The following is a 14,969-nucleotide window of genomic DNA, read 5'->3' on the forward strand; positions in this document are numbered from 1 at the left end:
CTTTCCTTTTGTTTGAACAATTCGAAATATTTCTTTTTGTAATCCACTTGCTCAAATTTCTTCTTTTCAGAAGTTGGCTTTCTGCACTCACTTGCAAAGTGTCCACTTGTGCCACAGTTATAACACTTGAACTTAGACTTGTCCACCATGTTCTTGTTTGGCTTAGTGGCTCTAGTATTTTTCTTGAATTTCATCTTTGCAAACCTTCTGGACAGAAAAGCCAGATGTTCATTAACATCATCATAGTCATCTTGACTGGAATTGTCTTCACCCTCGGCTGCTTGCTCCTTTTCCTTGCTTGATTCTGATTTGCTTGTGCCAATTTTAAGACTTGGCATTGTCTTTTCTTTATTCCTGGCTTCAGTTCTCTCATTTTCAGCTACAAGTGCAACTGATCCACCTTTTCTCTTTCCCTTCTCCAACAGCTCATCTTGCTCCATCTCAAGTTCATAGGTCTTCAAAATTGCATATAATCTTTCAAGTGTGAAGTCCTTATAATCTTGAGAATTCCTTAGTGAAACAGTCATAGGCTTCCATTCCTTTGGTAGAGACCTCAGAAATTTTAAGTTGGAATCCTTGACTTGGTACACTCTGCCATACAGATTTAATCCATTCAACAGCTTCTGAAATCTATTGAAGGTATCATTTAATGCTTCTCCTTCTTCAGAATGAAAATATTCATATTGTTGAATGAGAAGCTGCATTTTGTTTTCTCTAACTTGTTCAGTACCTTCATAGATAAGTTGTACTGTATCCCAAATTTCCTTAGCAGTTTGGTTGTTAATGACATTATCAAACATATCTTTGTCTAGGCCATTAAACAGAATGTTCATGACCTTCTTGTCCTTGTGAACCTCTTCAATATCTTCATCAATCCATTCTGCTTTTGGCTTGGGAATAGACTGTCCAACAGCAACTGTGGCCGTGGAAGCTGTGGCCACTTTGTGAGGGATGTGAGGACCATTCTCAATGCAGTTTATGTAGCTTTCATCTTGAGAGAGAAGATGTAGATGCATCTTCACTTTCCAGTGATGATAATTATCTCTTTCCAGGATTGGAATCTTCACTCCAATATCCTTCTTACTCATGATGTTAGTAGAATAGATCTTTAAACTCTTTGTATGTTAAGAGCTTGCTCTGATACCAATTATTATTCCCAAGGAACTAACCCCTTCTGTAAATCTCAAAACTTTTTCAAGTTTTGAGCAGTTTCAAAAGCTAAGTGTATGATGAACAGATGTGTGTAAATTGCTTTGAGCAGGTGCAGACAGATGTATATTCAAGACACAAATGTAAAGAACACAAAGGCTTTAAAAACTTTTCTGGTGGATTTGTTGTTCTACCAGAGATGTGTATTTCAGAAAATCTGTGATACAAAGAATTGTTCACAGCTGCTTCCTAGTACAAACTAGATAATTTTCTCTCTATGTTTTTCTAAACAGCTCTGAAAAATTCACTTCTAATTAATAGCTGCAACTTGGTTTATATATCACCAAGTTTACAAGTGAAGACAAAGATAAAATACAATCATAAAATAGTTCTTCATATATTTCTTCTTCATTTCTCTATCCAATGCAATCTAAGATAATCTGTGAATCTTTCAATACTTCCTTGTTTGCACCAGAATGGAAATGCTACTTTTTCTTGATTCCTCCAAGAGGCTACCACTTTTCAATTGTCTCTGTCAACCCATGTGCCTCTGTCAGCTTATGAATTGTCACTATCAACTGCTATGGAACTGAGCATCCGTTGAAGCTTTCATCCGTGGATGGCTTTATCCATTGATGCTTTAGTGACATCCGTTGATGCTTTAACAGTTGAAGCTTTATCCGTTAATGCACTCATCCATTGATGGATGTTATCCATTGATGCTTTAGAGACATCTGTTGAAGCTTTGTTTCTCATCCATTGAAGGCCTTTAATCTATCAGTTGATACTACTTCATTTATACAAACTTACGAGGCATGAAATATTTACAATTAGCCCTCCTATTTGCATATCTACCAGTAGTCAACATGATTTATAATTTCCCACAACTTTTAAGAATTATAACTTAAATACAGAGACTGAAATTTGGTACAATACTAAACTTATTTCTAAGTAAAGCTACTCCATCAACGGATAGGCAATAGTGGTCTTATCCGTTGAGGCTACAAACACTAGATTTCTACTTAAGTGTTTTGTTTAACTTATCATCAAACTAATACATATATTCCTAACAAGAACTTCCATTTTTCCTGGAAAACTTCTTTCCCCTTCTGAATTTCCTATAGGCTATCTTTGTGATGCCCTTCACCATAAGAGCACACAATCTCATCATCTCTTCATCAGCATCCATCTCAGATAGACTTTCAGTTTCTGAATCCTCATCATCATTAGAACTTGATAAATCTGAATCAGACTTTGTGATGAGAGCGTTTCCTTTGCCTTTCTTTGAGACAGCCACTTTGGGGGATTCCTTCTCAGCCTTAAGAGCAACTGTTCTTGACTTTCTAACATGCTTTTTGCTTCTTTGATCCATCTCAAGTTCATGAGTTTTGAGCATACCATAAATTTCATCCAGAGTAGTTTCATCAAGAGTATAGTTGTCTCTTATAGTAGTTGCCTTCAAATCCCAACTTTCAGGAAGAGTTAAAAGGAATTTAAGATTAGTATCTTCAAGATCATATTCCTTATCCACCAGTGACAGATCATTCAAGAGTTTGACAAATTTGTCATATAAACCAGTTAATGACTCATTAGGTTTTGAGTCAAAGTGCTCATACTCTTGAGTGAGTATAGTCCTCATGTTCTTCTTAATTGAATCAGTTCCCTGGCATCTTGTCTCCAAGGCATCCCATATCTCCTTTGTAGTCTTGCAGTTAATTACCCTGTTTGACATGACATTATCAATGGAACTATGCAGCAAATGTCTTACCTTTGCATCCTTGGCAATAGATGAGATATCTTCAGCTGTATATTCACTTTTCTCCTTTGGTACAGTCTGTGTTGGCTGATCTGCAACTACAACAGAGAGCTTAGTTGGCTTATGTGGTCCTTCATTAATTCTGTCAAGGTATTCTGGATCTGTAGCTTCCAGAATCATAGTCATTCTCACTTTCCATATGGGATACTCAGAAGGTTTCAGAATTGGAACTCTAATAGTCTCATATCGATTATGAATTTGAGTCTTTGGAGTTTCTTCAGTTTTGGTGGGCTTGGTTGGAGTTTTCTCTGAAAGAGATATGTCCTAAGTCCAATCATGTATAAGGATTTAGGAATAACTTTTATGTAATCTGTTTTGATTTCATTGATATTAATAAAAGACTTGTTTTGTTTTTATTGCGGGCTCTATCTATTTAAATGTTTAAATAAGATATAACACAGTTTAGAGTAAAGCTTTTTATGGATTGTGATGAGATCATAATAATGAGACCTAAAAGATGATAACTCTAAACTTAAATAGTTCCTGGTCGTAGGATTACTAACTGGTAATTAATAATCCGCAAAGATCGGTACATACTATGCTTGCTTCATTATGAAGGATGTCTGTTCTCATAGACATTTGTGTGGTGACACTATAGCTAGTATGTAGGTGCTTATTATAGAACAAGTTCACTGAACATGACTCACACAGCTGAACAACTGATGGAGTTCAGTCACGTGTCAGCAGTTGTTCACATAGTGATAATTGTACAAGTATCCTTAGACTTAAGGTCATCATAGTCATCTTGTGTACACTGAACTATGCTTTGGTTTAGTTCTTAGTCTCAAGGGACAATTATAAGGGCTCTACTGGGTATAGGAATTTGTACACGAAGATAGTGTATGATCAATAAAGGGTCTACCCCTTCCAGTGAAGGAAGAGAATGTTTAATGCTGATCCACTTATGTTAGTTCAGGAATCTCTGGCCAGAGTGAATGAAATTAGAAAGGAGTTTCTAATTTACATTAAATAGAACTAAGCATAGTGAATGGGAAAGCAAGTGATTAAATAAGATAGGCTTGACACAAGTTCTATGCCTTGTATTTAATCGTGACATTGCAGGGTAGAAGGAATTGATTGTACGGTAACTACTCACTGAATAGGTTCTTGGTATTCTAAGCAGTGAATTCGTATTATCCGGATAGTCGCGATATGCTGAGAAGTATCCCTCACGATGTAGAATAAATATGATTAATTAATTAATCATATTTAATGAATTAGAGAATTTATATAAATAATGATAAAATAGTTTTATTATTATTTATTTCTACTACCGGCATAATATTGAACCTACAGGGTCACGCCATAAAAGAGAATGATTTAATGGTGGAGGAATTAATTAATAATGGCTGATAATTATTTATTTATGAAATAAATAATTAATTGGCAAATTTAATAATTGATTAAATGAGATTTAATTGATTATAAATTAATTAAGAAAAGGTTCTTAATATTATTAATTAAGAATTTAATTTTTGGAAATTAAATCAAGTGAGAGAATTATTTCTAAAGAGTTTAGAAAAAGGATTAATAATTAAAAGGTGTTTTAATTATTAGTGAGAATAATAAAGGGTTAATAATAATAATATTTTATGGGAAAATTTTCAGCTGAAAATTTTGCCTATAAATATACTATTATAGACCCTATTTTTGCCTCAACCAAAAAGATTTACAAAACCCTAATTCTCTCCATCTCCTCCTCCTTCATTACATCGTTTTCTTGGTGGATACCGGTGGAGTGCTTCACACTTGAGGAGCAGCTTCTAAGGATCTTCGTTCATCGTTCTTGGATCGCTATTAAAGACCTCCATCTTTCCATTAACGTAAAGCTTCTTAAGGTAAACATACTGAACTACGAATTAAATATTATTTTTCGCATGGATCCTGCGGAGGGTTTCAGTTTTTTTTAAGATTTAAATTTACGTTTTCGCTGCGTTTATGTGCTAAAACCCTTCAATGGTATCAAAGCTACTTGCGAAAAGTTTTTAATTCGTTTATGTGTTTAATTGTTTTCGATATATGAGCATGTACGTGATTCGCCATGATTTGATGTTGATATAATATGCTTATATATGTATGGTTTTGAATATATGATATTCATATGAGTTATATAATCATAAGATTATTATGTAATCTGTATATATACTGATATATACATGATTTATGTTTGTTCTAATTATGAGAATCATATTAGATACGGATTCTGAATTGGCTGCTGCAGATTTGCTGAAATCTGGGTCTGGTGTCCGATTTACGCAAACGAATACCCTATTCCATAGGTAAATGAGCGTCGGAACAAAACTGATAGCTAAAACTATCAACGACTCGTCTGTAAGGCGTTTGACGTCGTTTACTACCTGTAAACAGTGATTCTTGTTTTTCTGATTTGATTCTGATTTTTCTGATTTTTTTATATTTTCTTTTTATGATTAGATCATGGATAATATGATATGTTAAGATCAGATTATGTGTTTTAACATGCTTTTATGTGTTGTATGAGCATGGTGGATGGTTATGGTCTTTCGACCTTAGTGTAATGGTTTTGGTTTTAAATACGACTTGCATGTCGTCAATCTTTGTAATCATAAATATCGAATGTAACTCGAGTTATTCTTGCAAGTTCATTAGATTATTTTTACTTTCAATCATGTAATGTAATTGAAGACTCAAGAAGGTTATCCAATGGAGGTGATACAAAGAAGAAGACGAGGCATACAAGAAGTCTAAACAAAGAAGAAGACTTATGTAATAAGTAGTTGTATTTATTTTCATCACCATATTAGATTGACCTTGATCTTTATCATGAGCTTGATAAAGATCACATAGGATGGGGTCATAATCAAACACATTTACTTTATTGCACTTTATATTTACTTGTTTATTTAATTTTATATATGAAATATATGCCTATATTTACCATGCGATGATGAATTTAGGTGAACTTAAATCAATATAAGGCGTGCTCTAGAAAATCTAGAATAGGAATCGTTTCTTGCCTTAACAATAAATATTATGAATACGATCATGAGATTCTTGTGTTTATGAAACACGTAATTGAATATGAATTTTCAATATTGAGAGAAATGATGATTCTGTCAACAACAGATTTCTATCTGTAAGAAAGGGTTATTAAGTGACGCATCTTGACAATGCTCCACCCGATCTGGGAATCATCTGATTATCGATTATTGATTTGAAATATTTAATTTAAAAGGAAGAATCTCTTTATAATATGATTATGATTGTAACGTAATATAATCCCTCTAAAATTAAATAATATCAAGTAGTAATTGGCCAATGACACAACGGGCTTGTGTCGGTCATAGCCTTCCAATATGGTAGAAAGTGGTTCTTATTTTTAAGTCATTGTCGTTTCGTGCTACAGCCGAGGGCTTTGATTTTGAAATAAGAAATACTTGTCTATTACATAGAGATGTGTACATTGAATTAGAATCTAAAGGTCGGTATGTGCTACAGCCGTGGGCCGTTGGAGACTGATTCAATTATTCGAAATGTTGGGTTAGACTTGATTTAGAATATTGAGTTTGTCGTGCCACAGCCGTGACTCAATTATTCAAGAGGCTAAAGTTATATTAGGGAATAACATAAGATGTAATTGACAAGAGTTATCTGCCTATTGAACATCACATGACGTTTCGTGCCACAGCCGAGGTTGTGTGATGGAATATAGGATCCCTATTCCCACTAGCATTATGAATGCTTAATTTTCACTTAGGAGGTTGAAAAAATTAGATAAACTAGTGGGAGACACTTTTGAATAAAGACCTGTATCATATAGTGTTTTGAAAGGAAATTGAATATTTGCTAAGTGTTGTTATGTGTTTATCATTTACAGATTTACTATATTCGTCATGTCTTCTGCACTATCACTCCGGAGCATACTAGATGCTCACAAGTTGACTGGTCCTAATTTAGCTGTTTGTTTTCACTGTAAGAAGTTGGGGCACTGGAAGAGGAACTGTAAGGTTTACCTTGCAGAATTGAAGAAGAAGAAGGGTAGTAAGACTACCGCTTCTGATTCAGGCATGTTCATGATCGAAGTTAAAATGTCACTAGGTCAAATTTCTACTTGGGTATTAGATACCGCTAGTGGTTCTCATATTTTCAATTCGTTGCAAGGACTAAAGGGAAGTATGACTCTTGAAAAAGATGAGGTGATTCTACGTATGGGCAATGGACCAAGGGTTGCGGCCATATCTGTAGGATCATTTAGTTTACATATGCCTACGGGCAAGACTATTATTTTGAATAATTGTTATTACGTTCCCTCTATTGTGAGGAATATTGTTACTATTCCTATGTTGGATATGGATGGTTTTTCATTTATTATTAACAATAATGAATGTTTTATCCTTAGAGATAATGTTCTTTTTGAACGTGGCATTTTAAATAATGGTCTGTATGTATGTGACATAGAGCATGATTTACTTTAGATTCAACAAACTAATAAAAGAAAACGAGATGATGAAAATCTGACCTATTTATGGCACTGTAGGCTAGGTCATATTAGTGAAAATAGACTGCGGACATTGCATAAGGAAGGGTTACTTGACCCCTTTGATTTTGAATCATATCCTACATGCGAGTCTTGTCTATTGGGTAAAATGACCAAATCTCCATTTAGTGGACATGGAGAGAGGGCTGCAGATTTGCTAGGATTGGTACACACAGATGTGTGTGGACCAATGTCTACGCATGCCATGGGTGGATTTTCATACTTCATTACTTTCATAGATGATAGATCTAGATTCGGATATGTGTATTTGATGAAACACAAGTCTGAAGCCTTTGAAAAGTTCAAAGAATATAAACATGAAGTGGAGAAGCAAACCAAACATGGTATTATAACTCTTCGATCAGATCGAGGTGGTGAAAACTTGAATGGAGAGTTTCTAGATTATCTCAAAGAAAATGGTATAGTCTCCCAGTGGACTCCTCCATATACTCCACAATTAAATGGGGTATCTGAAAGGAGAAATCGAACTTTGTTAGACATGGTTCAGTCCATGATGAGCTATGCGAATCTTCCAGTATTCCTATGGGGTTATGCATTGGAAACCTCAGCATATTTACTGAATAAGGTGCCTTCCAAATCTGTTCCTCAAACACCATATGAGATATGGAAAGAAAGGAAACCGAGTCTTAAACACGTTAAGATTTGGGGATGTCCAGCTTATGTCAAGAAAGTTGACCCAGATAAGCTGGAATCTCGATCCGTAAAATGTAATTTTGTGGGATAATCTAAAGAGACTTTAGGGTATTACTTTTACACCGATCATCGGGTGTTTGTCTCCAGACATGCTAACTTCTTGGAAAAGGAGTTTATCCTTGAAGGAAACAGTGGGAGCAAAATTGAACTTGATGAAGTTCAAGAAACACAAACTACTACGGATCAAGTGGAAACACCTGTTCAGACTGAACAACCTTCTGTGGAACAGCCCATTCGTAGGACAGGGAGAGTGTCTCGCCAACCTGAGAGGTATTATGGCCTTGTCATTGAGAATGACAATGAGTTGTCAATCATTGATGATGACGACCCTGTGACCTATAATGAGGCTATGAGTAGTGTTGACTCAGAGAAATGGCATAGTGCCATGAAATCCAAAATGGAATCTATGTATACCAACCAAGTATGGACTCTGGTTGAGGTGCCTGAAGGTGTTAAGCCTATTGGGTGCAAGTGGGTATACAAAAAAAAGATTGGAGAAGATGGCCAGGTGGAGACCTATAAGGCCAGGCTCGTGGCAAAAGGATTCAAACAAAGGCAAGGGATTGACTTTGATGAAACTTTTTCGCCTGTAGCCCTGTTAAAATCAATTCAGATTTTGCTTGCGATTGATGCTTACTAGGACTATGAGATCTGGTAAATGGACGTGAAAACGGCCTTCCTCAATGGGGAACTTGAGGAGGAAGTGTATATGACACAGCCAGAGGGTTTTCTTTCCAAGGGAAATGAACATCTAATGTGTAAGCTGCTGCGAACCATATATGGTTTAAGGCAAGCTTCTCGTAGATGGAACATCCGTTTTGATGAGACAATCAAAGAGTTTGGTTTTATCAAAAACATAGATGAACCATGTGTCTACAAGAAGGTTAGTGGGAGCGCGGTAACATTTCTTGTATTGTATGTGGATGACATACTTCTTATAGGAAATGATATACCGATGCTATAATCAGTCAAAGTATGGCTATCAAAGAACTTCACCATGAAGGACTTGGGAGAAGCATCCTACATTCTCGGTATGAAGATCTATAGAGATAGATCTAGAAGAATGATAGGTCTTACCCAGGGTACATACATCCAGAAAGTGCTTAAAAGGTTTAGCATGGAAAACTCCAAAAGAGGTCTCATACCGATAAGCCATGGAGTGTCCCTTTCCGAAAAAATGACTCCTAAGACACCTGAGGAAAGAGAGCGTATGAGTAAGATTCCTTATGCTTCAGCAATAGGATCTATCATGTACGCAATGTTGTGTACAAGGCCTGATGTTACTTATTCAATTAGTGTGACGAGCAGATATCAGTCCAATCCAGGTGAAGACCACTCAACAAAGCAGTGAAAAACATCCTTAAGTACTTGCGAAGGACTCAGGACATTTTTTTTGTTTTTGGTGGTGAATCTCAGTTGAAAATAGAGGAGATGTCAGCCTCGAGAGAGTTGACACACATAATAACGTAGTAGACCCACTCACAAAGCCACTTTCTCAGAGTCACTTTGATCGTCATAAAGATAAGATGGGTATTAGAGACCAGAGTGATTGGCATTAGTACAAGTGGGAGATTGAAAGAGATATGTCCTAAGTCCAATCATGTATAAGGATTTAGGAATAACTTTTATGTAATCTGTTTTGATTTCATTGATATTAATAAAAGACTTGTTTTGTTTTTATTGCGGGCTCTATCTATTTAAATGTTTAAATAAGATATACCACAATTTAGAGTAAAGCTTTTTATGGCTTGTGATGAGATCATAATAATAAGACCTAAAAGATGATAACTCTAAACTTAAATAGTTCCTGGTCGTAGGATTACTAACTGTTAATTAATAATCCGCAAAGATCGGTACATACTATGCTTGCTTCATTATGAAGGATGTCTGTTCTCATAGACATTTGTGTGGTGACACTATAGCTTGTATGTAGGTGCTTATTATAGAATAAGTTCACTGAACATGACTCACACAGCTGAACAACTGATGGAGTTCACTCACGTGTCAGCAGTTGTTCACATAGTGATAGTTGTACAAGTATCCTTAGACTTGAGGTCATCATAGTCATCTTGTGTACACTGAACTATGCTTTGGTTTAGTTCTTAGTCTCAAGGGACAATTATAAGGGCTCTACTGGGCATAGGAATTTGTACACGAAGATAGTGTATGATCAATAAAGGATCTACCCCTTCCAGTGAAAGAAGAGAATGTTCAATGCTGATCCACTTATGCTAGTTCAGGAATCTCTGGCCAGAGTAAATGAAATTAGAATGGAGTTTCTAATTTACATTAAATAGAACTAAGCATAGTGAATGGGAAAGCAAGTGATTAAATAAGATAGCCTTGACATAAGTTCCATGCCTTATATTTAATCGTTACATTGCAGGGTAGAAGGAATTGATTGTACGGTAACTACTCGCTGAATAGGTTCTTGGTATTCTAAGCAATGAATTCGTATTATCCGGATAGTCGCGATATGCTGAGAAGTATCCCTCACGATGTAGAATAAATATGATTAATTAATTAATCATATTTAATGAATTAGAGAATTTATATAAATAATGATAAAATAGTTTTATTATTATTTATTTCTACTACCGGCTTAATATTGAACCTACAGGGTCACACCATAAAAGAGAATGATTTAATGGTGGAGGAATTAATTAATAATGGCTGATAATTATTTATTTATGAAATAAATAATTAATTGGCAAATTTAATAATTGATTAAATGAGATTTAATTGATTATAAATTAATTAAGAAAAGGTTCTTAATATTATTAATTAAGAAATTAATTTTTGGAAATTAAATCAAGTGAGAGAATTATTTCTAAAGAGTTTAGAAAAAGGATTAATAATTAAAAGGTGTTTTAGTTATTAGTGAGAATAATAAAAGGGTAATAATAATAATATTTTATGGGAAAATTTTCAGCTGAAAATTTTGCCTATAAATATACTATTATAGACCCTATTTTTGCCTCAACCAAAAAGATTTACAAAACCCTAATTCTCTCCATCTCCTCCTCCTTCATTACATCGTTTTCTTGGTGGATACCGGTGGAGTGCTTCACACTTGAGGAGCAGCTGCTAAGGATCTCCGTTCATCGTTCTTGGATCGCTATTAAAAACCTCGATCTTTCCATTAACGTAAAGCTTCTTAAGGTAAACATACTGAACTACGAATTAAATATTATTTTTCGCATGGATCCTGCAGAGGGTTTCGGTTTTTTTTAAGATTTAAATTTACGTTTTCGCTGCGTTTATGTGCTAAAACCCTTCATTCTCTTCTTCAGACATGATTGTTTTTGGATCTTTACTGTATATGTGTTAACAGACTGCTCTGATACCACTTTTTAGGTCACACACACTGTAGAAGGGGGTTGAATACAATGTCTATTACAATCAAATTGAATTAAGAACATAAGTATGAAACACAGAATAATCTTATTAATAAAACAGTATTACAATGGAACCGTTCTCTCTCAGTGATGAACAAATATCACGAGAGCTGCTAGAGTTACAATGAATTATATTCTCGATTAAGATAACACATATAGTGTAAAACCTATGCTTTGTTTATATAGACCTACAGTTACAAGATAAACTTCTAATTGATATCGAACATAAGTCTGCATCCTAAAATATATCAACTAGTTATCTTTTCTTCCAAGTATTCTATTCTTCATAGAATTCTTCTCCATGCATATCTCTTTTTGTGTTTGCCTTAATCTTCTTTCCTTCAATCAGTCGTCTTCCTTATCTGAACGTCTTCTTAAGTCCTGATATTATCTCCTGATAAATATCTTCTGATAACATAAGTTCTGCTAACTTAAGTTCTGATATCTTAAGTTCTGACTTTAGTATAAGTACTGATTTCCAGTTAAGTCCTGATTTGTCCTGTTAGTTAAGATCTGAAAACTAAACACAAATCATTATTAGACATGACATCACAAATACATCTAACACCCTCATCACTGATTATGACTCTTGGAGTTCCAAACCTTGTGAATATCTGCTTGTGAAGAAAATTAAGCACCACTTTCGCATCGTTCGTTGGCAATGCCTTAACTTCAACCCATTTTGACACGTAATCAACCGCCAACAAGATATACCGATTGTTACAAGATGAGACAAATGGCCCCATGAAGTCAATTCCCCAAACATCGAAGACCTCAACCTCAAGAAGCACATTAAGAGGCATATCATCCCTCTTAGACATATTACCCACATGTTGACATTGATCACATTTCAAAACGAACTGATGAACATCTTTAAACAATGTTGGCCAAAAGAAACCTACTTGAAGAACACGAGCTGCTGTCTTTTCTCCACCATAATGTCCTTCATAAGCCGTTGAGAGGCAATCTCGTAAGATTCCCCCCGTTTCGCTGTAAGGAATACATCTCCTGATGATTTGGTCAGCTCCATGGTGAAAATGAAACGGCTCATCCCGCATATACCAGTTCACCTCATGTAGAAACTTATTCCTTTGAGCATAAGATAAGTCGGGAGGCAAGATATTACTCACAAGGTAGTTCACAATGTCTGCAAACCACGGATCTTCTTCTTGCACTCCAAACAGTTGCTCATCGGGAAAAGACTCATATATCAATGTCTTATCCAATGAAGTAGCATTAGGATTTTCTAAATACGAGAGATGATCAGCAACTTGATTTGCAGTTCCTTTTATGTCCTTGATCTCTAGTTCGAATTCTTGGTGCAAAAGAACCCATCTAATCAATCTAGACTTCGAGTCCTTTTTTGAGACGAGATATCGGATTGCAGCGTGATCTGTGAAAACTGTCACCTTAGTCCCAAGTAGATAAGATCGAAATTTCTCAAAACCATAGACAATAGCTAAAAGCTCTTTCTCCTTAGTAGTATAATTTAGTTGAGCACCATTTAGGGTCTTACTAGCATAGTAGACCACATGATATATGTTGTTCTTCCTCTGCCCAAGAGCTGCTCCAACTGCATAGTCACTTGCATCACACATCATCTCAAAAGGCTCATTCCAATCAGGTACAGTTATGACCGGTGCCATGATTAAACTCTTCTTTAATGTCTCAAAAGCTGCAAGGCACTCATCATAAAACTTGAAAGGAACATCTTTCTCTAACAGACTGCACAATGGCTTCGAAATTTTCGAGAACTCTTTGATGAAATGCCTGTAGAAACCCGCATAACCAAGAAAACTGCGAATTCCCTTAACATAAATGGGTGGAGGAAGATTCTCAATTACTCCCACCTTGGCTTTATCCACCTCAAGACCCTTACTAGAAACTTTGTACCCGAGAATGATGCCCTGTCACACCATAAAATGTCATTTTTCCCAATTGAGAACCAGATTGGTCTCAACACACCTCTTGAGAACATGTCCAAGATTTTAAAAGCATTCATCAAAAGAATCGCCAAAGACTGAGAAGTCATCCATGACCACCTCCACATTCTGGCCAATCATGTCAGAAAAGATGGCCATCATACATCTCTGAAATGTGGCTGGCGCACCACATAGACCAAAAGAAACTCGTCTGAAGGCGAAAGTACCAAATGGACAAGTGAAGGTAGTTTTATCCTGATCTTTTGGAGCGATACAAATCTGATTGTAACCCGAATAGCCATCTGAAAGACAATAGTACTCATGACCGGCCAACCTATCAAGCATCTGATCAATGGAGGGCAAAGGGAAGTGATCCTTCCTAGCGGCTTTGTTTAGCTTCCTGTAGTCCATGCAAACTCTCCACCCCGTGACTGTCCTTGTAGGAATAAGCTCATTCTTCTCATTTGGTACCACAGTAATTCCACCTTTCTTTGGCATACATTAAGCTGGGCTTACCCATTAACTGTCAGAGATAGGGTAGATGATCCCTGTATCTAGCCACTTAAGAATTTCCTTCTTTACTACTTCCTTCATGATAAGATTAAGTCTTCTTTGCTGCTCGACCGTAGGCTTGCTACCTTCCTCTAGCAGAATTTTATGCATGCAATAAGAAGGGCTGATTCCCTTGATATCTACTGTAGTCCATCCAATTGCCGATTTGAACTCTCTCATAATCCTCAAAAGCTTTTCCTCATCACTAACTGAAAGGTCAGATGCAATAATAACAGGCAGAGTAGATGCATCACCTAAAAACGCATACCTCAAATGCTCAGGTTCAAGCTTAAGCTCTAGAGTGGGAGCTTCCTCAATAGAAGACTTGAGGCATTTAGGAGCTTTGTTCAATTCCTCCATTCCAAGAGATTCAAAAGGCATATCAATTTTCCTTTTCCATTCAAATATTTTAATTGTTCTTCCCCTTCATCATCTTCACTATCTGAATTCCCCAACAAGGCTTTCTCTAAGGCATCGGACCTTAGTAATTGATCAAGTTCCGATGTAACCCGAATCGACCAACTCCACCTTTAAGCACTCCTCATTATCAATAGGAAATTTCATAGCATTGAACATATTAAAAGTAACATCCTGATCCAGAACTCGCATTGTGAGCTCACCCTTCTGCACATCTATCAAGGTTCGGCCAGTCGCCGGGAAAGGACTTCCTAAGATTATGGGAATCTTCTTGTCCTCCTCGAAATCAAGAATGACGAAATCGGAAGGGAAGATGAGTTTATCAACCTTGACCAAGACATCCTCCCCAATACCCCACGGATATGTAATAGAACGGTCGGCCAACTGCAAGGTCAAATAAGTCAGTTTAGGATCAGGTAAGTCTAACTGCTTGAAGATTGACAAGGGCATCAGATTGATGCTAGCTCCCAAGTCATATAAGCATC

This window comes from Apium graveolens, chromosome 5 (assembly GCF_009905375.1).
Source record: "Apium graveolens cultivar Ventura chromosome 5, ASM990537v1, whole genome shotgun sequence".
Taxonomy (NCBI): domain Eukaryota; kingdom Viridiplantae; phylum Streptophyta; class Magnoliopsida; order Apiales; family Apiaceae; genus Apium; species Apium graveolens.